The sequence below is a fragment of the Alexandromys fortis genome, unplaced genomic scaffold, assembly GCF_014885135.2.
Source record: "Alexandromys fortis isolate MF-2015 unplaced genomic scaffold, M_Fortis_MF-2015_v1.1 scaffold_10, whole genome shotgun sequence".
Taxonomy (NCBI): Eukaryota; Metazoa; Chordata; class Mammalia; order Rodentia; family Cricetidae; genus Alexandromys; species Alexandromys fortis.
This window is the reverse complement of record NW_026067895.1, coordinates 17,582,218-17,609,733: the sequence shown is the minus strand read 5'-3', so window position 1 is coordinate 17,609,733 and position 27,516 is coordinate 17,582,218. Positions and strand designations below refer to the sequence as shown.

General features: G+C 41.9%; 1 protein-coding gene and 1 pseudogene across 2 annotated transcripts in view; both read right to left on the bottom strand.

The window, feature by feature from the left end:
* The window catches only part of Stambpl1 (STAM binding protein like 1), a 47,334-nt gene extending 30,915 nt beyond the window's left edge, over window positions 1-16,419 (bottom strand). Inside the window, exons 1-3 of one of the 2 annotated variants that reach the window (XM_050158215.1) lie at window positions 16,194-16,419; window positions 15,227-16,109; window positions 13,949-14,276 (exon numbers count right to left, since the gene is read on the bottom strand). The gene's annotated coding sequence lies outside the window, so the exon portion shown is untranslated. Of the gene's footprint in view, window positions 1-13,948; window positions 14,370-15,226; window positions 16,110-16,193 lie in introns of those variants that run through there. The other variant, XM_050158205.1, reaches the window with a different exon arrangement.
* A 9,736-nt stretch (window positions 16,420-26,155) lies between these two features.
* LOC126512872 (40S ribosomal protein S19-like) lies at window positions 26,156-26,590 on the bottom strand (annotated as a pseudogene).
* Between the last annotated feature and the right edge of the window lie 926 nt (window positions 26,591-27,516).

The window sequence follows — 27,516 nt, the reverse complement described above, 5'->3', positions numbered from 1 at the left end:
GGTCCCCACTGGGTTAGAGTTCATTTTCCAGGAAGAAAAAAATGCAATTTACTTAACTGGAGACACGTAAAGGAAATTATTGTAACCCAGGCCTTGAGCTGCAAAGGTCAAATCTGATTTAGATAACTGGAGAGGCCTACTCGAGTGCCTTCAGTGACAGAAGCACAAGGGACGACTTCTTAAGTCATACTCTTTTTTTTTTTTTAATACTTATTTATTTATTTATTTAGTATACAGTATTCTGTCTGCTTGTATGCCTGCAGAGCAGAAGAGGTGCCAGACCTCATTACAGATGGTTGTGAGCCACCATGTGGTTGCTGGGAATTGAACTCAGGACCTTTGGAAGAGCAGGCAATGCTCTTAACCACTGAGCCATCTCTCCAGCCCCTTAAGTCATACTCTTAAAGATGGGGACCTGCTTTAGGGGGGGGTAATAAGCTAGGCACAGCCCCTCTACCCATTTTTAAAGATTCCGAGAACAGAACACTTTGTGTAAAATATTCACCTATACTACTCACACGAAATGTGCCAGGGCTCAGATGACATCATATCTATACCCAAATATGGGTAAGGTAAAGGCAGCATGCACAACTAGAATTTGCCAATTACTAATTGACTATTAAAGCTCTTTCAAGTTGCTAAGGCTTAGAAATTCCCCCAAACACTACCGAAGACCGCATTTCCCAAAGATAAAATAAAGCTCTGGGGAAACGAAAGTATATGAATGGAGATAAAGAGGCAAGACCGTGGGAACCAGCTTCTAGTGAGGGCTTTTTTCCTTCCTGTTAACATCTACACTTAAGATACTTACTGTGCACCAGGTTTCTATGTCATCCCCGCAGGTATGTCCTAAGTAAACGTTCTGCACAGAGAGCTTTGAAGCTGATCAGTCAGCAAGACTGAAGAGTATTAACCACATCACTCTTGGAGAGTGGTTACATTTTTCATATAGATATATAGGAGTGTTTTCCTGCATATGTATATGTGTACCACGTGAGTGTCTGGTGACTGTAGGGGTCAAAAAAGGGCATTATATTACCTGGAACTGGAGTTAAAGATGGTTCGGAACCAGTATGTGGGTGCTAGGAACCAAACCCATGTCCTCTGCAAGAGCAGCAGCTGTCATCACTAATACACTAATGATGGTGATGATGATGATGATGATGATGATGATGATGATGATAATGAAAATGAGTTTGTAAGGTTTAACTAAATTTTGATAGAAATAGTTCTGGCATAGATTATTTCTTCCTTGGTGTAACACAAACATCAGCTTCTAGCAATGCTTCCTTCTCTTCAACTTAACCCCTTTAGCCTGTCATGGGATTAAAAGACCTTCTGCCAGGATTTGGTGGCAGGCAGTACTTGGGAGACAGAGGCAGGAGGATCTCTGTGAGTTTGAGGCCAACCTTGTCTACAAAGTGAGTTCCAGAACAGTGAGGTTTCAGTTACAGAGAGGAATCCTGTCTCAAACAAACAAACAAACCCAAACAAACAAACAAAAATTCCACAAAAATCAAACAAAAAGAGATCTTTAACTTCTCACTGAAAGCTTTAACTTCAGTCCCTACTCTCTTTTAACTAGCTTCATATCACTGAAATCTTTACCAAATATAGCCGAAGTATAGCTTTGTAGCAGGCATTCACCTATGAATGGGCTACAAGCTGACTGACTACTCAGTATGGACCCCATGAATTCCAATCTTTTTACCCCTTTAAAGTGTACTATTTTCTTCCTTTCTCTTTATTGCAGTGGTTCTCAACCTTCCTAATGCTGTGACCCTTTACTACAGTTCCTTCTGTTGTGATGACCTCACCCCACCAGAAAATTATTTTGTAGCTCCTTCGTAACTGAAATTTTGCTATTGTTATGAATCATAGTGTAGATATCTGCTATGCGACCCCTGTGAAAGAGGTTGAGAACTGCTGCTCTACTGCCTTCTAGGTAGGGGCCAGTGGGGTTCTAGGCTGAGGAGGCACTAGTACAGCGCTAACTGTCTCCTTTAACATAACACACAATAGCAAGACAGCCGCCATCATGGCAATAAGTACTGCCAATAGGTACCTCCCTTTCCTAATGGAATCCAACATCAACACACGTGATCCAGACTGCCATGAAGAGGGCCTGGTCAGAGCTTAACAGACAACACAAGCTTACACATGAGACTTATAGCCTACAGTCAGAACACCCGAGTTCAAATTCCAAGCCTTCTTAGAGTGAGGTCATGCTTGACAAACATACAGCACAAAGCTCACTACCATTCCCTCTCCATTTCATGCATGAGGAAATAGAAGCTTCTAGAAGAGGCAATAAAATTGAGCAATGCTGGAGGAAGGAAGTAAAACAAGGAGCCCAGCGGTCTGTCATAGTCCTGCCATCCATTAACCTTTGAAAGTTAACAGTGAGGTCCAGAGAGGGTCAAATCTGAGGGCCTCAGGCAAGACCGACAGAATTGACTATAGAAAGGAAACTCTGGTCTAGCATCACAAATATGACTCATAATCTTTGCGCCCAAGATATAAGATGGGAATTTATTTACAATTTTTTTCTCAACGGCAGAATGATTCGGTGTCTGTACCTGGCCATCTGGTACATGTAAATAAAGAAATCTAAATGCACAATTATTCTAGTAGGGTATGGTTCAATTCAAAGTGTTCATTAGCTTTTAAGATAAATTCTAAATTTTGCAGTATTCAAAAGACATTTCATAAACTCACAAAGAGATTTACTAGTAGGAGAGCAACATTGTCATCTTGAATATATGGTGATTCTGAGCTTACATATGATAATTAGTATGCAATATAACATGTTTGGTAAATAAATTTAAGGTATCAGGAAGATCCTTGGATTTAAACACATTTTTCTCATCATAAATTCAGGATGATAATTTTACTTTCCTGTTGGCAAATCCAGAAAAAAAATCTGAAACTATTCATTTCAAATATAAACCATTAAGTTGTTATTGTAATATGCTTCCCTTTATTCCAAATTGCTTTTCTAAAAAATACTATTCAAAGGTACTTAGTTCAATGAATCCATTTTTAAATGACATCATTTTTTGTTTGTTTGTTTGCCAAGATGACTGAAGCTCTGAGATAAATAGGACCAGTCCTTGGCCATGACTAATTTTATTTAATTTTCATAAATTTCCTAAGGAGAGTCAAAGGTTAGTCTGACATTGTTATTCGAAAGCAAACAAAACAAAACCAAACAAAGGCCAGATATCAGGACATCTGCCCACTGCTTCCCCAGGGTTCCAGGCATCCTGAAGCATCTGCCCACTGCTTCCCCAGGGTTCCAGGTATCCTGGAGCATCTGCGCACTGCTTCCCCAGGGTTCTCCAGCCACAGGCCTCTGCACTGTTCAGTGTGCTCCTGTGAGCAGTTGCACAGATGTTTGGTTTTGCAGTAGATGAACTCTTCAGTGCAGAAGAACAAGAGGCTAGCGAATGAATGTGACCACAGAGTGGCGGGTTGGGGTACTGAGGATGAACACAGGGTTACCCATGTGCCCTTTCATGACACTTTCAAGTAACATACCAAACACTTCTCAAGAGGTCCTTATGTCAATGGAGTGAGAGCTTAAAATGTAACAATTGCCTGGTCCTGTTACCTCTCCATCCCTGCCTTCTGCCCCTGTGGGTGACATCTCTCTCATGCTAATGTAATGGTTATTCTTACTGTAGTTACCGGACTACCTGTACCATAGTAACATGGTGGAGGAGGGAAATGCTGACAATGACAGGTATTTAGGTCCTAAATGGGTCTGAATTTCTGGGAAGGATGTCCCTGGCATCTCTCTCTCTGTCTCTTTTTTTTTTTTTTTCTGATTCAACAGGCCAAGATATGTTTACTTGCATCAAAACTGGAGACCTTAACTAGATGTGATTGGTTGACAGCTTAACTTATAAGTTAGACACACAAAAGACTTAAAATAACTAATGGAAAATTATAGAATTTTTCTAACAATATATAAAAGATTTAATGAGGACATGAAGTTGGTTGGGTAGAGTAAGGAGGGTGCACCTGGGAGGAGTTGGGGGGGTTAAGTATGACCAAAATACATTATAAAATTCTCAAACAAAATACAGTATAAAATTCTTAAACAACTAATAAAAAAATTAAAAGCGATTCACAAATCTCTCAAAATGTGTATTTTACTCACTTTTTTTTTTTCCTTCTTGGTCACAGGTAACTGAAACCAAAGAATTCAAGGACATGCATGAAAAGGGACAACTGAGTATCTATGGTAGGTTCTGCAAAGGCCATTCTGACCCAGTCGTCTCTTCACTAGCCTTCATTCACATACTTGTTCCACACATCAACATATTCAGTTACGGAGAGGCGTCATGCAAAGTCAATGCAAATACCCCCACAAGCAGTCAACACTTCTCAATAACCCACCCTCCCAGTGAGGGCTTAAACAGCTCTTCTTCAAGCAGCTGTGGTAGTTTGAAAGCAAATGGCCTCCAAAGGGAGTGGCATTAACAGGAGTCGTTGGCCTTGTTGAAATAGGTGTGGTCTTGTTGAAGGAAGTGTGTGGGTCACTGTGGAGGCGGGCTTTGAGGTCTCACATAGGCTCAAACCATGCCCAGTGAGTCAGTCTCCTTCCTGCTGCCTTCTGACCAAGATGTAGCCAGCACTACGTCTGCCTGCATGCTGCCATATTGAACCATGATGATAGTGGACTAAATCTCTGAAATTGTAAGCTACCACCTCCATTAAATGTTTTCCTTTATGAGAGTGGTCGTGGTGTCTCTTCACAGCAATAGAAACCCTAACTAAGACACTAACAGACTAGTTTATACTCTTGATTATATAGGATTGAATATACATCAAATAGGCCAGCATCAACAGGCTTGTTACAAAAAATAAAACAAAATAAACAACAACAACAAAAAGCCAGCAATTATTTTCGAATTAAGTATTTTAAATATTTGTATTAGCTCTGAAAATTGCACACAGTGTTCATATTCAGTCCTTAAAATCCTCCCGTAGCCATCTTCTGCACTTTCACCTCCCTACCCACCCAACTAAATCCCAAATCTGCCTTTTGTGTCACCTTCTCACTGCTCTTGGGGGCGAGGCCTGCCCTGGAGTGTAGTTGGCCGACCAGGGGTCACATCATTAAAGAAAGCCGACTCTCCCTTTGTGAGCAGCTGCCACATGCTTATAGATGTTCAGGTAGTGCCTGCTATCGCCCCTCCATGCAGGGACTTTTGTCTGGCTTTACCTTGTGTTGAAATGAAGTATTTTTTAAAGTATCTAAATAGCATCTCTGAAAGTCAACAAGTGATATGTTAACAAAGTAAAATAATAGTTGCATCACTTGCAGCTTCTATAATATCCATGATCGCTACATCAGATGAAAATTCTCAGAGCAGTAGTAAGGGGACAGACATGAATAAAAATAAGCAAATGACAAGAACAAGTTTTTAGGCAAATGTAAACAGCTACACAAGATATGAAAAAGCATTTAAGCTCACTAGTGATTTTAAAAAATACTGAATTTCAGCACAGGGCTATAGGTCAGTAACTGCCCATTCTTTAGCCACAATGCTCCCAGGTACAGGTTTTGTATATATTTATTTATTTACTTATTTATGATGTATACAATATTCTGTCTGTGTATATGCCTGCAGGCCAGAAGTGGGCACTAGACCCCATTACAGATGGTTGTGAGCCACCATGTGGTTGCTGGGAATTGAATTCAGAACCTTTGGAAGAGCAGGCAATGCTCTTAACCTCTGAGCCATCTCTCCAGCCCCCAGGTACAGGTTTTGGATCTTTGGCACCACCAAAACAAAACTCTGAATTTAAACTAGATCATTTCATTTACTGGACTGATAAAAATCACCTAACTGATCAGACCCAATATTGATCATTCTGAAAAATGTAAGTTCCTGTTGACCAAAAAGGTCTAATTTGAAAATTGTTCTTTAGATTCCTTGACTAAATAAGCAGACACACACACCCCTCAGCATGTTTTAAAAGTATTAAAATATTGAAATAAAAGTAGTTATCAAAAGAGAAACATTTAAAAGAATCTGACAGATGAAGCTATTAAAGAAGATTTAAATGCTTGCAGCTGGACCATGACTGTCCATGTTAGAGCCTTCCGTGAAATGAGCAAGTGATGGAAAGCACCATGCCTGTCCTGTGAGTACATGAACTTGTATGGGCACTGGGAGTTAAAACACCTGGTACAGGGCTGAATTTTGCTTAAATGTTACCTCAATGATGACCTCACCAGGGACTTTCAATGCATTTCTTGTATCATTTGTTACAGTTGAAAATGGACTATGTACGTTGTTAGAACATGGAAGTTCTATTTCTTTCAACACTTTGATAGTTTATTAATTGGAAAGGCAAGCTTCCTCACAAGTTGAGAACCACTATTCTAAGACAACATAAAACACTATATGGGTCCCTGTAGACCTGTTTCTCCCAGCGTCCTGAATGTGTGACCTATCCACTGGGTTGTGCTGAGGGCATAGTCAGCAAGTGATTCCAAAGAGTACATCCACCTGATTCCGAGCTAATTTACATTTATTTACGTACTTGAGTTCTGCATCAATTCAGTGAGCAGTTTCCCTGAACCACAGAAACACCCACACATGCAGGGCTCTTTCCAGGTTTTTCCAATCCCATTTTTATCTCCTAGCTCCACTCTTTTTTTTTTTTTTTTTTTGGTTTTCTCTGTGGCTTTGGAGCCTGTCTGGGAACTAGCTCTGTAGACCAGGCTGGTCTCGAACTCACAGAGATCTGCCTGTCTCTGCCTCCCGAGTGCTGGGATTAAAGGCGTGCACCACCATCGCCCCGCCTCACTCTTTTAATGTTAGAGAGAGAAAATGGACAGTTTAGAACAAACGTTTTGGGGACAAAACAGATAGAAACAAGAACTAGAGCCAATTTATTATTAGAATGGAATATGGCCCTGTGGACAAGGAAAAGTTCTTTGGGTTTCATTTTAGCCACATAAATGCACAGCACTAATGTTAAGGGATACAGCCTTAGATGTAGGATACAGAACAGAAAAAATAGAATCACGAGGTCAGCAGATAAGAGCAATTCAACCACAATCCCATTACTAAATGTAGTTTTTTTTTTCTTTTAATTAGAGGTGCACGGCTGATTACTGTTCAGCCATTTGAGCTTGAAATAGTGTTCTAAAAGAGATCTGTACCAAGGGTTCTTTTTAGTCTAAGCAAATAGAAAACAGGAAGTCTGTACAAAGAGAGCCAGAAAGGGTTAAAATGAGTCATCCTAACCTCCTGTTTCCAAATTAACCCAATGAATCACCAAGTCAACTCATCAGTGACTGATCTATGATGGCTACTTAAAGTTACCTCTCATAGGAACCTTTGCCAAATCTCTTGGCTCAACTGAGGTGCCATTAAAGCATTAGTTATGACAAGTATTTAAAAACCAAAACACCAAATCTGTCATCTGTAGTCAAGCTAAAACTCAAGAAATTGAAGAGTTTCTTTAGGGTAGAATGAAATTTTGGTTAAATAAAGAAACATCCAAATCAAAGAATGCAGATGTTACTTGAAGTGCCTTCAAGAAAATAATTCATGGTTTATGGAAAAGCTTTACCCAAGACCAAGAGAAGCTCTCTCATGCTGAGTGAAACACAATATTGGAACTGGAGGTGTATAGATCAATGGTCAAGTCTTTGCTTAATATGTGTGTCCATGAATTAAATCCCAGCACTAAAATAGAGAGAAACTGAAAACTAGGTCTCAGTTATAGATTTCTCAAAGTTACTTACAAAAAAAAACCTCATAAGGCTTTACTATAACATTGTGAAAACAACCCACATACATCAGTGATGGCAGATTAGATCCCCCTGGAAAAGACCTGAAGGAACTGACTATAGCGATTTGCACTGGTATGGATCCTGGTTTATTAATACAAATTTAAGGTCAATTTTGTTATTCTGTGTATATATAGTTCTGCTCTTGATTAAGATATTGTGATTGTGCAGCTCGTTTAAAAATGTAATGTATAATTAAGAAATATAGGTAAATAGAGTGTCGTCTATAATAGTCAAGCTTGTAGTCATGTTAGTTAGGTTTTCTAGATATATAGAGATACATTTCAGTTAGATAGATATTCTTAAAATCTTTTGGAGACCTACAGAATATGGCATTTAAAATGTTTTCCTGACAGAGACACATCTGCTCCTGGCAGCACCAATTACTTCAAGAGGAAGATGGGCATCAAAGAGGCTCCTTATAGAGTTGGTTAGCCATTTGGGCAAGAAACTGCTCTTGCCTGGACTGCTTGATGAACTGGACACGCAGAGAAATGACTGTTGAACTTGCTTAAAGGTGAGATGATCCTTCAGGATTCCTGTTTCATGAAGGAGTCTGCTAGACATTCTTCAGGACACAGAAGAAAGTGGCTGAAAACTGCCAATATAGATGGAACTGTCTTTGAAATTTTTTGCTTCATAGAAAAGTCTGTCAAATACAATGGGCCTACAGGCTGAAGATGGGTGCCCCAACAATACAGATAAAGTGACTGTCCAGGCAGCGAGATGTCTCTGTCAATTGGAGAGTTTTGGAAGTTGCTTACAATGCACTTCCTGTTTACTTAGATAATATTATATCCTTCTGGAGTCTTTGATGGAGTTGAAGATAAAAGATAAAGTACATATAAATATTGTAACTGCTTGCTTGATACCGGTTTTGTTATATGTAATTTTACTATGTTAAAGTTAAAGCAGTTCCCTACAACACCAGGTTGTGTGCCAGTTTGTTGGAGGAGGGCTGCTTGTTCATTCCAGCCACCTGGAACTGAAATAATCACACAGAAACTATATTATTCAAATCACTGCTTGGCCCATTAGCTCTAGCTTCTTATTGGCTAACTCTTATATATTAATTTAACCCATCTCCATTAATCTGTGCATCACCACGAGGTCATGGCCTAACAGCAAGGTTTTAGCACGTCTATCCAAAAATGGCTCCATGGCTTCTTTTTGACTCCACCTCTTTTCTTCCAGCATTCCATTTAGTTTTCCCTACCTAGCTCTGCTCCCCTATAGCTTTGCTATAGTCCCAAAGCAGTTCCTTTATTAACCAATAATATTTACAGCATACAGAGGGAAATCCCACATCAACTGACAACTTCCACTCTTCACCACCTTGGGGGGGTCTCCCCAGCAATAATTAAAATCTGGAGTCTGAGAACTAAGTGCAGTTAGTTAAGTAAGCCAATGAACAGCTGTAATTTACTTTGCCCGTGCTCTCTACTACCTTCTGAACAAGATAGATAGATAGATAAATAAATAGATAGATAGATAGATAGATAGTAGGTGGCTTCAAGTAGATACCATGTAATAAATAAAACAGAGATAACAATTATTACTGCATTGTGCTTGGAGAGTGGAAGCTGCATGAGACCCTGTGCCATGGGGAGAGGTAGATAGCACAGAGGTCCTCGGAATACTGATAGCCAATACTAAACCCAAAACCTGCTGCAATTTTTCAAATGGCATATCCTCCTTATTTCAAGCACAGTCATTGTTACATATGTCAATGGCACTGGGCAAAGAACTCAAACAGAACTCATTCTTAAGGAAAATGTAAAAAGACAAGTTAGATGGCTCAGTTGGTAAAAGTTCTTGCCACTGCATCTACCAACTTAACTTTGATTTCCAAGACCTACAAGGTGGAAGAAGAGAACCAAAACCAATTTTGCATTATTGTCAAAAGATCCAATATTAACGAATAGGTCAATTCTGGTAGCTTTCTAACTTCCATCCTGAGACTAGATTCCAAGACAGAATTGCTAATGACTAGAGATGGAAAGTCAGAACTACAGCAAAAAAGAAGATAAACCTCTAACTGTTGGGAATGTTATATTAAGGTGTGTTACTTTTGTTTATGCTGCATTTGTTTAACTCTGTGAAGTTGTGATACCTTGTTGGTCTAGAATACCTTTTGATCTAATAAAGATCTGAATAGCCAATAGCGAGGTGGGAGAAAGGATAGACAAAGCTGTCAGGCAGACAGAATATATAGAAGGAGAAATCTGGGTGGTTTGGAGGAGTAGCCAGAGAAGGAGGAAGGAGACCAGGGGCGAGCCATCCAGCTACAGAGTAAGAGTAAGATTTACAGAAGTAAGAGAACGGGAAAAGCCCAGAGACAAAAGGTAGATGGGATAATATAAGAAAGCTGGCAAGAGACAAGACAAGCTAAGGCTGGACATTTGTAACTAAGAACAAGCCTCTGTGTGACTTATTTGGGAGCTGGGTGGCAGACCCCATAAAGAGCAAAAAGAGCAAAACTATCATACTACTACTACACCTAATATTCCAAAAGAGTTCCCCAGACAAATCACAGAACTCACCTGTGTTTGGATTAAGGGACTGCTTTTCATAAATAAGGGTTAGGGAGGAACCACCCATCTGAATGTCTCTAGGACAAGTGCTTCAATAGACAAAACTAACACTGACTTAATTTAAAAGTTAGAAAGAGAATCAATCGAGCTGTGGTTTAAAGACTAAGCAGCTTTGCCAAATGTTAAACTTGCCTCTCTACTTGGCTAAAGAGGCAGGAGGACTGCACTCTCTAGCCAGCGGATTTGCTTAGAAATGCAAATAATTTCTGACAAAAGCCACACCCAGATGTAGTTCCATCCAGATTATTCCTGAATGGAACTCTGTGATGTCAGCTCAGGACTTCTGAATGTGCCCTCAGCACAGTCCAGTGGACAGTTCCTGCGTTCAGGAAGCTGGGAGAAGCGGGTCAATAGATACCAATATTGTGTTTTATGTTGTTTTAGAATAGTGGTTCTCAACTTGTGAGTCATGACTCCTCTGGTGTCAAAGGACTTTTTCACAGGGGTCACATATAAAATATTTACATTGCCATTCATAATAGCGGCAAAACTGCAGTTATGGAGTAGCAATGAAATCATTTTATGGTTGGGGGTCAACATAACACGAGGAACTTTATTAAAGGGTAGCAGCATTAAGAAGGTTGAGAACCACAGTTTTATTGGTCCTTCCATTGACGAAGGTGATCTTCTTCATTGAATATATTGGCTGTGCTTTGATTTGATCATTTGTTTGGTGATTCATATAAAGTTATGTCCAAAAGAGAATCAAAATCAGAAGAGTCAACATAGGTTAGGTTGGGAGGACAAAGACATTCTAGAACCAGTTACTCCCTTGAACAGCTGAAACCCATCAGCCCTAAGGGATGGAAAACTGACTTTGGTATTTATAACAGTGACCATGAGTCATTTCTCATAGTTTCCTTAGAAATACCTTATAAATTGTGAAGGAGGTTAGGAAAAAAATTACTAGATTAAACAGAAACACACAGAGACATCCAATGGGTTGATTAAAATGTTAACTGGCAAGACTTGAGAGAGGGCTCAGTGTGAAGCTGCTTGTACCGAGCCTAAGTTGGACCCCCAGGAAACGGATGAAAAAGATACCCAACTGCCCAGATTATCCTCCGACCTCCATATAGTAGTGTGCATGTGCACATACTATAAATAAACAAGTGAAAATAATGTCTCTAGCTTGAAAACACAATGGCCAGGGGGACTCAGGGGCGTCTGCATTACTTCTCATAATTTTGAGTAAACATTAGCAGCCTAGATGTCCATCAATACATAAATGTCTAAAGTGTAGTGAACCTATAGTTTTATTTTATCCAGCTGTAAAGAAACATTATAACATTAAAAAAATGGGTCACCATATTAAGTGAAATGAGCCAGCCAGACTCAAAGACAAATTGCATTTTCTCCTGTGTGTGGAGTCTACATTTCAGTTTACGCGCACACACACACACACACACACACACACACACACACACACACACACACACACAGAGAGAGAGAGAGAGAGAGAGAGAGAGAGAGAGAGAGAGAGAGAGAGAGAGAGAAAGAGAGAGGATATGAAAGTGGAAAGGGAACCTGAGAGGGAGAAGTCTATGTAAAGGGAAGGGGGAGGAAGGAACACAAGAATAGAAAGGGAAGTATGGGGGAGAATGGAGGGATTACAGAACGAATCAGGAAGGGCTGTGTGGGGAGCTAATAAGAACAGTATAATGACATACAGATGTGAATGTATTTCTTTGTTAAAAATTAATTTGAGGATAATCAAACTTTCTTTTTTTCTTTTCTTTTTTCTTTTTTTGAGACAGGGTTTCGCTGTAAAGCTGTCCTGGAACTAGCTCTGTAGACCAGGCTGGCCTCGAACTCACAGAGCTCTGCCTTGCCTCTGCCTCCTGATTGCTGGGATTAAAGGCACGCCCCACCACTGTAAAATATTCCTGAGAAGAACCCTTAAAGTAAGGGTCTCAACCAACGAAAAGTGTTAACTATTTTTAACAGTTCTTTAACGTTTCATCCACCCCTTCAGCGACCACCCCGAAGACACCATTCAGACAGAGCACATTCTGCTGCTGAGCACACCCACAGAACATGGGACCCCTCACCGTTCCCTCCAAATCACTACCCCTTGCAAATGGGTAAAGGACTGAGAATGATGTAATATTTTACTCAAACAAGAAGATAAAATGCTTCTTAAAATTCCCAAGAAACAACTAATGCATACATTACAGCTGAGGGGTACTCAACAGTGGATCCCCATGAACTAAATACTCCGCTATATGGGCAGATGGAACAGATAACTTACATCCAGTTAATTTTCCTGGACTACAATAGCTACCCCTGTCTTTGAGTAAAGAGGCTCTAACAGGGCGGTTCTCAACCTGTGGGTCCCGACCGTTGGGGTCCAGCGAACCAGGGGTAGCCTGGTTCAAAAAAAACCCCAGATATTTGAAAAACAATTTGTAACAGGAGCAAAATTACAGCCATAAAGTAACAACGAAAATAATTTTATAGTTGGGGGTCACCACAACATGAGTGCAGCGTTCGGAAGGTGGAGAACCACTGCTCTAACGGGATCAGCGTACTACTCAGACATTAACGTGTTTAAAACGGTCTAAAAAACATGTCCAGCAGTGTCTGCTTACAGAACACATTTGTCAAGTTCAATTTAGCATCCACCAGGAACACACACAAAAAATGCCCATTCGTAACACTACTTAAAAATTGAAACCGGAAGTCAAACATTCAAGTGTTAATTTGTCTGCTCTCGCAGTCCGTGTTGACCTTGACGGAAGCTCAAATTAACCTCATTTCTGGAAACACTCACGACTTTGTTTAATTTACAGCGGCTAGCTGGACGTCTGGTAAGTGGTGTGCTTACTAGCTACTAAACACTCATTTGGGGAAGGCAGATCAGCCCCTCCCCCTCACACTAACCCAGAGTGGTTTTTTTTTTTTTTTTTTTTTTGTCAGTCCTCTAAATCCGATTCTGTTTCTTGAATTGCTGCTTCATTGTGAAATTTTAAACTTCAGTTATTCACTTATTCACATATTCACAGTACTTCGGGCTCTAGACTCCTGGCAAGTTGGGTTGTTGTGGGGAGTTCTGGAAAATTATGTTTTCATGGCATTGTACATTTTTTTGTGCATTTCCCTTGAGGCTTTTAGCGAACACTCAAGTTATTCCAATCAGAGAATATGTCTAAAGAGGCTAAGTGGCATCAATGCAACATTTGGAAAGCCCTTTCCTCCCGCACCCTCCCGTGTTTTTACCAGTTCTCGCCCCTCCCTCCTTGACATCCCGCGCAGCCAACGTGAAGCCCCACGCAAAACGAGCGAGGTGGGCTCTCAATATTCTGACATCATCAGCAAGGATGCATCCTAAGTCTGAACCAGAAAAGGACGCGCATCCGGGTCCAGGTCACCGCCCAGAAGCCAGGAGCCACCGTCCCCTCCTTCCCCAGCAAGAAGAAAGTAACCCTAGGGCAGGAGAGGGGCGCATGGGGAGCGGGACCGCGGGGTGACGGGAAGCCAGCAGTCATCTCCACGCACCTCCGGGGCCAACGAGTACACGTGCGCGGCCACTCACCAGCAGTCGTGCGTGTCGGGTGTTCGCGTGGGACGGCGACTGTGGCGGCTGCCCCTGCGCGGGCCGCGTGGCTCGGGCATCCGTGTGGCCGCTGCAGCCGGGGCGGCGGTGGCTGCTCCGCAAGTCACCGGTGCTTGGTGACTGTGGCACCAGGCTGGGAGGCGCCCGCGAGCCGGTCCGGGCCGTGCCTCCTCTTGGTTCTTTCTGCTCGTGGTCTGACGAGCTCTGCTGCCTTCCGTGGCTTGGGCTCGCTCTTGGGGGCGGGACAGCCCCAATGCCTTTGCAAATCCACGCACGGCCGTGACCTCCGAATCTGTGGCGGCTTTCTCTGCGGCAGCAACGTGGGGAAAGAAATCGTCGCTGCTTCGGTCCTGGCCTCCCCTGCCCCGGCCCCTGGGTGCCGCCTCCGCCTCTGCCTCCGCCCCCTCCTCCGTAGCCACAGCCTCCCACGTGCTGCAGAAAAACCTCCGGGGTGGCGGGTCCCTGCGGATCTCTTAGGGCCAGAGTGAAACGGTTGCCTGTGCTTTATCCCCCCTAGATAACCTGCACGCTCGCTGCCCAAGGTTGGACGGTCCAGCGAACCACCAGCGTCTCCTAGAAGCAGGGGAATAACTGGGCGATTTCAAAACTGCAGAGTACACAAGCCATGATGATGCAGCCGGATCTGCCGGTGGAATGGCTCCGGATATAGGATTACAACTTATGTAGAAATCCCATTTTGAGATTTGTCTGTGACTAAGCGCTCCCGCCACGAAACACTCTCTGTCTCTCCCCGCCTTCTTGAGATAGTAAAATACACATTATTACTATAGTTAATCATCATATGCAGCGTCTTTAATATGGCCATCCACCTGTGCCAGACACACGCTACACGCATTGTGACATATTTGCTACAGCCCCGCGTATAAAAATTGCATCTTATACTATTTCCTTGAATAAGACATAAAGTTAAATTATTTAGCTACAATTTTTTTTTCTCAGCTTCAAAGTAGTAGAAGATGCATTTTAAATCTGAGAGTATGGAAGGAGGAGGAGGGAATGAAGGAGTCCGGAGAAGCCACTGTGATTTGGCATCTGTGCTGGCTAGTTTTATGGCAACTTGGCACAAGCTAGAGTTATCTGAGAAGAGAGAAACTGAATTGAGGAAATGCCTCCTTAAGACAGGGCTGCAGGCAAGCCTATAGGGCATTTTCATCGTGATCCCTGTGCAAAGGCCCAGCCGACTGCAGGTGGAGCCATCTTCGGGCAGATGGCTTTAAATTCTACAAGAAAGCTTACCGAGCAAGCCATGAGAAAGAAGCATGGCCTTAAGCAGCGCTCCTCCGTGACCGCCCATTGCTGCTGTGTTTGAGTTGCTGCTATGACTTCCTTCGGGACTGCGCAGTGGCAGCGAAATAAACCCTTTCCTCCCCAAGTTGATTTGGTCATGGGCATTATCACAGAGATGGAAACCCTAAGACTTCATCAAAAACTGCTTCATTGAGGGACCAGATCCTACCAACTCGCCAACATATTAGGAACTGCCTGCTACTGATGAGACTGGGGATCTTTTTTTCAATTAAGCTGGGAGGAAAGACCACAGGCAGGGCAAGGCACACTGGCTTTCTTGGTTGCTTTTCCTTTGGAAACCAAACTTGCAACCCTGACTCTGTCACTTTCTGAACTGTTTGGCTCACCCTTGCCACCTTCTAAGGGGCGTCACCCTACTGTGGCATATATAAAAGCAGCTTCAACCCTCAGAGGCAGTCTGCAGCCTTGGTTTTGAAGAGACAATGGCGTTGGTTTTTGTTGTTTTGCTTTGTTCCAAATATCAAAACCAGAAAATTCCCTGCATATTCACATTTTAAATTCTATTTTTTAGTTTGCTGTGGGAGGAATTAAACCAGGAGCATCAAGAGGACTAAGGATGAGTTCTATCTAGCCTTGAGCAATAGCTCCAGCACCCCAAAATTCAGATTTGTAGAGTTTTTCAAAAAAAGTTTTAAGATGGTCCACCAGCTCTAGCTGAGTAGCGTGTGGCTTCTTCAAATTCTTCAGCTTTCCACAGCGCGGAGTCCATCAGTCCTGAGGATGTATGCACTTCAATGGCATTTGAAGACTTCGTAGACATTTGCGTCTAATATTCTGGAAGGAATATTCTTCTCTACTACACAATATTATCCTGGAGATAATAATGAGAAAATAATCACATTCTGTAACTCTACCTATGTATTTATAACAGTGACTGGTCATGTGACTGACTTACCGCCTAGTCACATGCAGACGCAGAGTAGGGGGGTGCATGCCTGTAGTTCCACATCATCAGAGTCTGAGGTGGGAAAACTCACTTGACTTGAGAGCTCCGGGTCAGCGTGGCCAGCAGGGAAAAAAAAACCCGTCTCAAAGCAAAAACAGCATTTGGGACAAGGTAGTTCAGAGGATGAAGATGTTTGCTGTCGTGTTTACAGACCTGAGTTTCGTCCCTCCTACATGGTAGAAGGAGGACCAGCTCTTAGAAACTGTCCTCTCATGTCCACGGGCATATGTGTGTGCTCGCACGTGTGCACGCATGCACACAAAATAAATGAGTAAAATAAATGTTGAATTAAATTTTTTTTTCGGTAAAAATCAAAATGAGCCAATATGCTCTGTCCTCATATTCTCTTTTTGACAGGCAGGACACTGTTATCTGACTTAAATTCAACTAGTCAGAGGCTCCTAGCTGTCTTTGGATCTAGATTTTGTTATTTAAAAACCTTAGAAAAAGTTCTCTCATCTGTGAAGGGGCGCCCCAGGGTGACAGTGATACTGTTCTATAAAGCCAGTGCTGTCTAAGTGGGCTGACGGAGTAGTAAAACCTATTCTGACTTCAAACGGCCAGCTTCCATGCCTGTCTGATATGCAGCTTGGTGGTTTTCCTGTACCTTTCCAGTTAAGTTAGGTGGAAATAGTTTGAATTTGCCACAACCATTTGGAGGCGACTTAAGCACTTTATGAAGAGGTAGTACAAGAGTCTGGAAATTTTATCTTAGATTTCAAATTTTAATCCATGTTATAGTTTTTTATTTCATTTTTAAAGACCCAGTTTCAAGATTAGCCCAAAATCTGCAAATCTAAGGGGAAATTGAAGAGAGAGATCGAGAGAGAGAGAGAGAGAGAGAGAGAGAGAGAGAGAGAGAGAGAGAGAGAGAGAGAGGAACCTATAACCCCAGCTATTCAGGAAATTGGGAGTGGAGGGTCTCTAGCTGAAGGCTAGGCCGGGCCGCAAAGTTCAAAGCCAGGAGACCAAATTCGTGAGATCCTTTCTCCAAATAAATGATAAAAAGCGGTAAAGCAGTGGTTTAATATGCACGAGGCCCTAGATTCAGCCTCTCCTGGCTGAATAAATAAAATGTAATAAATCATGTTGGCAGAGTTGCTTGTTTATAGATAACCATTTCTGTATTGCTGGCTAGGGCACAGTTAAAGGAGCTCCCTCATCTGGGGTGCCATTCTTATATGTTGATGGGAAATGAATTTTTCTGTATGTTAACAAAAAGTCAAAAATGCGCATGCTCCTCTCCCCTGTAATGCCATTTCTGAGAAGGGATGTATCCAGGCAGAGTCGGACGTGAGGAGTGAGAGTTTCCCATTGAGCTATTTACGACCAACTGTGGGAATCACAACGTTTATGGTGCCCTTTAAGGACGTTGGAACTGATGCTGAGACTATGTTAATCAAACGGGGTCACAGAATTGCTATTCATGTATAAAAATAATTCCTTGAGAGCCGGGCAGTGGTGTCACACGCTTTTAATCCCAGCACTTGGGGGGCAAAGGCAGGTGGATCTCTGTGAGTTCAAGTACAACCTGGCCTACAGAATGAGTGCCAGGACAGACAGGTATGTTACACAGAGAAACCCTGTATGAGAAACAAAAAAACAAACAAATAGCAACAACAACAACAAAAAAAAAAAACAGAAAAAAAATATTAAAACCTCCTAGATATTAGTTAGGGTAGTTATTGTCTCCTTTATATCAAATCATATTTTCAACTTTTCTATAAAGCCCATGATTTTCTTTTATTTAGGAAGGAGAATTTAATAGTTAAGAAGTAAATTAGATTGGTAGCCAGATGCTGGTGAGACTATTCTTGTCACGGTCCCTGATTTATAAGAGGTGCATCACAAGTATATGGGAAAGGAACAAAAGAAATGAAGGGAAGGAGAAAGGAAGGGAGAAGGAAAGAAACAAACATTGTATCACAAAGAGCTGTGAATTAGGGATGCGACTCCTTGTCCTTTGCTTAGTTGCTGGCACTCATAGAAATAGGACAGTGCACTCCAAATTGCTTCATTGAGCAACACCACACTCCAGTATTTCCCAACTGATGACAAATGAGTCCCTCTGGATGCGCAACACAGCCAGATGCAGATTTTTCCTGCCCCACAACATCAGAGATGATCTGTCCTGAGATGTGGAACAGCCCCAGCATGCTGGTTCTCAAAGCCAAATGATCTCTTCCAGCCTCCGGTTATAACCCAGAGATCTGCACGCTAGTTAAGAAACCGGGATGCCAAGAACTTGAAGCGGTCACTAAGTTCCCTGTTTGTTGGGATCTTGTCTCTGGGAGCTGGCAGTACGAAGTATGCTGGGCTAAATTTGCCTTAGTCGGGATGCTAAACTGTTTGTGTCCTACTCCACCAGTTTGAGGTATGTACAGAAAGTGGTGGTCTCTTGGCTCAGCCCTACACAGTGGCTCCAGACTGGCTGGAGTCCTTGTACTTGATTGTAGATTTAGAATTTCCCGGCTCTGGCTTGTGTTTAATGTCAAATTTCAGGAAAAAGGCAAGTGCCAAAACACCCAACTGACTCTACTTGAAGACTTGAGAATACTTTGTACTTGGAAGTAAGGAGAACCTTCTAGAAAGCACTCATTCCTATAGTTCTGCTTTTGCAGTCATTTAGACCAGGCCTCAGGAGTTCATGAAACCGTTTCGGTCAACAAACTCAAAAGGGTTTTCATGAAAACACAAAGGCATTAAATGATAGTTTCTCTCTCATTCTCTCACAAGTTTGCAATAGAGAGCTCCGGATCTATATGTGTGCTGTTGACCCAACTTGAATGCAGATAAGGATAGAAAAATTGGGTCATCTCTCAAGCTGGGCAGCAAAGAGATAGAAAACAGAGTTGGGCGTATAGCTTGTTGCTAGTATACTCACTTAGGTCATGTAAGGTCTTGGGTTTGTCTCCACCCTGGCATTGCCAAGAAAAATAAAAACCTAAAGAAATTCGGAGATTAAAAACTTTGAGAGTCACTGGTATGTGCTAAAAAAAATATTTTCCATTTTCAGTTATAGCTAAGGTTGGTTAGCCTGAGCCTCTTAACACAGGAAGAACCATTCAGATCGGAAACCGTGGGCACACTCGACATTTTCCACATGTGAGCTTTATCTGGGTGCCCCCCCCCCCCCACACACTTTAAACTCAGATGGTTTTATATTCCTTTGTGCTAGGATTAGGGGCCTGTGCCATCACACCCAGTTTTATGTGTTTGTGTAACCTGGAGAAGCACTCTACCAAATGAACTATATCCCTAGGCCCTACCACTTTTCTCAGATCGCCTTAGCCTGAACTTGCCCTTGAGTGGCCAGAGAGAGACAGACAGGTATTCGCTAAGGTGCAATCCTTGATGTCTCTACTCCACTCTTGCTCCTTCAGGATCTCACCTATTACCTGGGTTCTGCCTGCCAACACTGGGCAGATACTCTCCCAAATCTATACCAAGAAGTTAATTTCTCAAGACTGCCATTGCTTCTCCTGTGTCCATCCCAAACACATCATCATTTTACTTTGTTATTTTGATTTTATTCTTTCCATGTCCAACACTGACAACATTTGCAGTCAAGGTTCAAGTCCTCCCTGGGCATCCCCACAAACAGTGCTAGATGCTTTATAGATGGGATTTCAGTTAATCCTCGTAACGGTTGTAGTTCCTGAAGAAACTGAAACTTGGAGGTCAGCCATTTTAGTCAATACACCTGAGTCAATTCTTTGATTTTCTGTAACACAGAGAGCAAAAGGGTTTTTAGGACTGGTATCCCCAGAGCTGGTGCCTGACTTAGGGTTAATTTTAGGGACTATCATTCCTCTTGCATCTCAGGGGTCCTTTCCAATAGTCTAGCCCCAGGACCCTAGTAATTATATAAAAGCCATTATGCAAAAATGCAGCAACCAATCCTAATACAATCCTGCCTTTCACCCCAAAGGACCTAAAATGTTGTTAGTGTTTGGAGAGGCAAAGTGCCAGAGAGTATGCTGTGATTAGGAATGGACTGTTTCACAGGAGGGTTTGGGCCTTTTTCTTTGACACTGTGTATCTCCTTGAAGCTAGAAATTTAAGGGCTATGGTATTTCTATTAGAAATCTCTAGTCTAGGACTGAAGATATAAGCAGGTCATCCAAGGTTGAGTTCTCTGAAGCCCCTTCCTGAGCTCTTGAAAATAGATGAGGACTATTTCTGAACTGCCCAGGGCAACAGAGTCTGTGTGTGCTGTTTCTAGTAATGGCACCAGGAGGCTCACCTCCAAAAGGAAGCAGGGATTGAGAGTCAGGGTGAGGCGGTGTTGAGGAAAAAAAAAAAAGGCATTTCTAAGGCTCAGAACTGAAAACCACTGGGTACCTCCTAGAATTTGACTTAAGAGAAATGAGGACTAAGTAGGAGGATGTGGGTGGGTCTTGGGAATAGGAGGAGCATAAGAGAAGATCCAGGGATGAGTATGACCAGAACATATTATAGACATGCTTGAAGTTGTCAAAAATAAATTAAAAAATAGTGAGAATGTTATTATCGTTTTGTTTGTGTGTCAATTCAATAAAACAATTCTTTTAATGTGTGAGTTAAGTCACAGAAAATAATGCATGACCTTTAATAATATCATTAAGTTCGTTTGGACAGTATCTTTGTGTGTACATGTATGTGTAAGTATGTGTGTGTTTGTATCTGTGTGTGTGTCAATGCAAAAGTGCAACTCTCACCTCAGACGAGATATGAGGTCGTTTATGTTGGAGACAAATATGAGTTTCATGGCCTGGAAACAAAAAGCCAGGTTCCCCCAAATTTTGCGTTCCAATGTGTGAGCAGTCTGAAGTCTTTATACCAGAACAAAGAATGTCACAGGTTGACGCTTTTCAAATACACTGGTGGAAGCATCATGTGGTGGCTAAAGTAGGTGGAGAAATCTGTTACAGGCCTCAGCTGCTCCCTGACACCGCATTAGCCTTTTGTCAGGTGAGAGTGTCTGCTATTACATTCCAGAAACACGTTACCTGTTAGTTTCAGGAACACTAGGTCGGAGAGAAGGGTAGGCATGGCTACCACAGGGGCTGAAGATAACCTAAGAAAAATGGTTTTAGCTTCTGGACCTGTAACTCTTCACAGTCTCAGCCTTGCAGAAGGTTCAAAAGCTCAATGTAAGGTGGGGATCTTTCCAAGAACTCCCATTTCTGTGTGTGTGTGTGTGTATTGTGTGTGCATGTGGTATATGTGTGTGCGTGTGGTATATGTGTGTGCATGTGGTGTATGTGCATATATGCATATGTATATGTGCATATGTATGTTTGTGTGGAATATATGTGTGTACATACATGTGTATATATGTGTGTATATGTCTGTGTTGTACATGTGGTATGCATGTGTATATGTGTATATATATGTATGTTTGTGTGGTATATATATGTGTGTGTATACATATGTAGGTATATTTGTGTTGTGTGTGTATGTATGTGTGGTATATATGTGTGTATATACATGTATATATATTTGTGTTGTGTGTATGCTATGCATGTGTACGTGTGTGTGTGCAGTGTGGTGTGTTTTGTGTATGTGTGTGCATATAGACTGAGGTAGAAGAGTGTTAGCCCTCACCTTCCAATTTGTTTGAAGCCGGGTCTGTTGATCTCTGCTGCACACTCTAGGCTAGCTGGCCTGGGAGCTTTCTGTAATTCTCTCATCTCCACTTCCAATCTTCCCATAGGTGTGCTTGCATTAAACCGCACCAGGCTTTAACACAGTTTCTGGGGATCTAAACTTGGGTACTTTCGCTTGCATGGAAAGCTCTTTATCCCTGGAGTCATTTCTCCATCCCGTGGCCCTGCACTTTGAGGACAAGTGTCATCTTGACCCAGCAGGGCTAGTGTGCTTCCTAGTAGAAACGCCCACCTGTTTTCTCAAGGACTCGGATAGTGCTCGGCACATTAACAACTTGTTGGTCTTTAAATTGCTGGCCTACTGTCACTACTTATGAGGACACAGAAATCATACTTTGCATTTTAGTTAGCCAAATATTCTCTAGCTGCCACAGTCTCATACAAACTTAAGAAATCCCATTAACTCAAAACTACTTCTTAGGAAGGAGGTATAGGTTACCAGTATTAAAATGAAAAATAAACTGACTAACTGTTCCATAAGACTTCTTTATTAAATGGCTCACTTTTCTCACTATTTGAGGAAAGAGAAGCTTTAGGATTACTTGCATTTGAAGTTTGGGTTGGTATTTGTCCTTAAGCCAGGATCTCGTTATATATTACCTAAGAGAAATAAGACAGGATCTCATTTGGGGCTGGAGAGCTGGCTCAGTAGTGAAGAGCACTGACTGCCCTTGCAGGGGATCCAGATTTAATTCCTAGCACCCACACGCTGGTTCATAACCCATCTGTAATTCCAGTTCAGGAAATTTGATACCCTCTTTGGCCTTCTTGGGAACCATGCATGCAGGTGATACATAGACATTCATGTAGGCAAAACACCTACACACAATAAATAAATAGATAGATAGATAGATAGATAGATAGATAGATAGATAGATAGATAGATAGATAGATAGAACAGCTCCCCTACATCCTAGGCTGGATTTGGACTCACTTTGTAGCTTAGGATAAAGATCTTTAACTTCTGATTTTCCTTTATCCACCTCTAAAATGTCAGGATTTTAAGCATGAACCACACCATCTAGCTTATGTGTTAGTTCCCATCCAACCCAAGGCCTGTGTGTACTGAACAAGCATTCTATCAACCGAGCTGTGCTCCCAGCACAGGTATTTGAAAAAGGAAACCTTCTATGCTACATAGTGGGACAATCGATGATGCATCAATGAAGAGCTACATGTGTCAGCACGGTTCTATATTCCCAGCACTTTCAGGCTGAGGCCGGAAGGTTGAGTTCAAGGCCAGCTACCTGAACTTTAAATCTAGAATTTGTCACTTCCATTTGCTAAAAACATATGTAAATGAAATACACTTTTAAAATATATCAGGAAATCGAGTGATGAGGAAATGGCACGTGGATATAAACAATGAATTATTTATGATTAAAAGATTTTCTTTATTGTTCACTTAAAGTAATGGATATTGAGGCTGAAGAGGTGGCTCATTAGTTAAGAGCCCTTGCTACTCTTGCAGAAGACCCAAGTTCATTTTCTAGCATCCACCTTAGGTAGGTCAAATCATCTATAGCTCTAGCTCCAGGGGATTTCCACTTTCTTCTGTCCTCCACAGGCCCTGTGTTCACCTGCACATTTTCTTAAACGGACACATACACATAAAATAAATCTTTAATAAAAAAACAAGTACTATCCACTTGCCTAAAATAAGATCCCACAAGGAGCATGTTTTATGAAGAAGAGTACTATAACGGACAGCATGTGGATATCCTGCTTCTATTCATTTTTAAAAAGGTTATTTTATTTTGTGGTTTGTTCGTGTGTATGTTTGTGTAGCACATGTGTACTTGGTACTCACTGAGGCTAGAGAGGGCATCAGACCTACTGAAACTGGAGTTACAGGTGGCCATGAGTCACCATATAGGTTCTGGGTATTGGACCCAGGGTCTCTACAGAAGCAACAAACGCTCTAAACCACTGAGTCTTCTCTCTTAAGCTCTCTCATTTCTTTTTTTTTTTTAATTGAGCAGCAAACCATAAGATGATTGGTAGGACTCCTTATTCTGTAGGTGGAGTTTTCCCATCCTGGGGGCCCCTTCAAAATTACCACACAGAGGCTCATATTAATTGTAAATGCTTGGTTAATAGCTCAGACTTATTACTAGCTAACTCTTTACACTTAAAGTAACCCATATTTCTCATTTATGCTCTGTCACATGACTTATGGCTTGTAACCTCATTTTCTACACATCCTGCTTCCTCAGTGACTGGCTGACATCTCCTCTGACTTTGCCTTGCTTCCCCTCCAGCATTGACAGTTTGGCTGTTCCACCTTCCTGGCTACCAATCAATCAGCTCTTTCTTTATTAACCATCGAGAGTAATATATGTTCACAGTGTACAGAGGATTATTTCAACAGCTGAAGGAGACTGCAGCTTGACATTTAATTAATGTGCAATGCAGAAATGGAAAGATAAAATAGTGTATCTTAGAGGTATCAGGATACTGTATATGTAAGTCTTCTTGAAAAATTATGAGAAGAACTTTGTTGTAAGGACAGTGTGAAAGGTTTTTAGAGATTGAAACCAATATTAACTGTTAAGCTAATATTAATCCAAGTGGCAATTCCTCAAGTATAACACTTTTTTATGAGTTTTAGCACTAAAGCAGATAAAGGGAATATTAACACAGTAATAACTGTCTGATTAATGTTCATTCTTGTACAAAGCAATGAACAAAAGCTCTCTTTCAAGAACTGAGAAATGGTTTTCTAGGAGGCAACTGTTGTAGAGTAAGCAGTCAACACACGGTCAAACTCATGGATGTCCTTTGGAAGCTGAGTTTCTTTATGTAGACTGTGACAGAATCCCCTCAAGGTTCTAGAAACCCAAAGTCTTGGGATCTAACACTTTCAGAAACTGTTCCTGAGGGCATTTTACTCCACATCCAGACTCTGAGTGACTCATCCACTTACCTTCTATTTCTTAGCACTGAAGACCGCAGAGATCTCACACCTGGCTGTAATAGTCTGGAAGGCAGCTGACTTACCTAAGATGCTAAATGAGCCAAGGAAAACAAAAGGCAGGAAGTGGTTTTGAACAGGAATTTTCAAGTAAAGGCTCACCACTTCTTTAGAGTATTAGTCATGATCAATAGTTGTGATGGAAATAAATGGGGGCTAGTGCTCCCAAACTCCAGAGGGGTCTGAGAATGCGTCCTGGAAGACAGTTCTCCCCTATCCCTACCTAGGATTATGCTACAGAACTTGTTAGATGGAGGGCCACTTGTTGGTTCCTGGCTGCCCGGCTAGCTTAGGACCAAAATAATCACACAGAAAGCATATAATTTAAATCACTGCTTGGTTCATTAACTCTAACTTCTTATTGGCTAACTCTTACATCTTAATTTAACCCATTTCTAGTAATCTCTGCAAGACTAGTTTGGGGAAGATACCACTTACTCCATTATCAAGAAGAGCCACTACAACTAGTTCTTCAACATTGAATCTTGTCTTTGGAAAGAAGTTTCTATTGGTGAATTTCATTGCTGCCTTTCTTTCAATTTGGAGTACTTGTTGTCTTTGTTCTAAGGTTATTTTTTTTCTAATATGTTTACACAAAAATAGAAGAACAGGGACAGCATTTCTCTATAGAACAAGTGTGTGTATGCCTGCTCCATCCCTGTAACATGGCCACCTTACATCCAGGCATGCTTAAGATGGGGAATAGGTACTCATACTTAGATTCATGGATGGCATAGTCTTTTGACCCACAAGTGTTATATCACCTGCCAGCATCTCTAAAGCTACTTACTAACTTTACCAGCTACTTAATAGCCCAGAACCAGTAAAACAAAATAAGAGAGGGATACTCTATTTAGTCCCGTCACAGATTAATGAGACTACACCAAGAGTAAGACCCCTAAGAGCTCTCAGACCACCTATGAATGGAGGCTGTAAGGAGGTAAGATCCAGTCAAAGGGAAATCCAAATGTTTCCTGGGCTTTCTGGATGTCTGGTGTGACTATGAAACTATATTATTGACAGTCATGCAAACAAACAAATGTGACCCAATGTTTAATATCCCAAAACACCGCCATATAACTAATATAGCTCTAAACCCAAGGGATTAGAGAATCACGAGTTTCAAGAAGCATCCAGGGGACACACCCCTTCTTCATGAATGCAGCCTTAGCCCGTTTCTCAGTCCAGAGAGTTTATTTGCTCTTATATTTGGAAAGATACCCTGAATATATGTCGCAATCAGATTTTTTTTTTTGAGGCAATTTACTAACCCAGCATCCTTTGTTCTAATGCTTCTTGTTGGCAGCTGCCACCTGTCCGGCAATCCTGTCCAGATCTCTCTGTCCCTGAGGTGTTAGCTCGCGGCCCCCATCTTGGTCCTTTCCCACCATTTTCAGCCCCTCCAGGGCTTACAGAACGGTGGGCCACACTCTTGGAGCCTCTGCTGAAGTGGCTGGGCCTGACACCGTTTCTCTGCCGTCCTCCATAGATCTTGGTCAGGGAGCCAACCCCTGCACCACCACACCGGTACAGGTGCCATGCTGTAGAAGCAGCTCATGTCTAGAACCAGTTCTTATCATAGGGGCAAGCTCTTTATGTTTGGCCAGCTTGACTGTGTCCATCCACTCGGGGACTTTCAGCTTCCTGGACTTTTTGAGGAAGGCTGCCAGAGCTCTGACGAACGGCTGCTGGTTAACGTCTTTTACAGTAACTCCAGGCATCATGTGGCCTCCGTGCTGCTAGCCAGGGGAAAGGACTCGCAGTCAGATCTTTATGCATTGGTAATCTGAGCATTCAGAGAAAAGTGCTCTGTCAGGGAATTAGTGCCCCTCAACATTGAATGGTCTTTACTTGACAGGTAAATCTCAAGCACATGTGAAAAAGACGACAGTCTGGGGCCGGAGAGATGGCTCAGAGGTTAAGAACACCTCTTCCAGAGGTTCTGAGTTCAATTCCCAGCAACCACATGGTGTGGCTCACAACCATCTGTAGTAAGATCTGGCGCCCTCTTCTGGTGGGCAGGGGTACATGCAGGCAGGACACTGTATACAATAACAAACAAATAAATAAATAATCTTTTGAAAATAAGACTACAGTTCTCTTAGTCTGATATAGGATGGAGCATGTGTGAAAGCCCATCACATGGTTATTCCTGGAGCAGCACACAGGCACGGGAAAGGGAGAAAATATCGACAGCTGTTTTGGGAGACAGTTTTCTATATATTTTATGATTAGATACCTCAAGTTGTGAACTCATTTGATGTTCTGTTTCACTTTTTTTTTTTTTTTTGGTGAGACAAAGTCTTTTCCTATGTGGTTCAGGTTGGCCTCGAACTCACGATCCTCTTGTCTTAGCCTTCCGGCTGCTGGGATGGCAGGCATAAACCACCATGCTCAGCAGCACGTTTAATTCTGTAACTAGTCTATTTTCCAGATGGAGATAGTGATGTTCACATTGGGCAGAGTGAGCGGTCGTGCACACCTGTGATCCCTGTGCTCAGCACGTTGTGGGAAACAGGCCGTCAAGGAACCAAGCAGCTCTTGGAGACCTGGAGAACTCAGGTGTACTTAATGCTAGTGGGCCTAAGCTTTTAAAGCACAGCAAGTAGTCTGGCTATATTGGGTGCATATTAACAGTAATAAATGT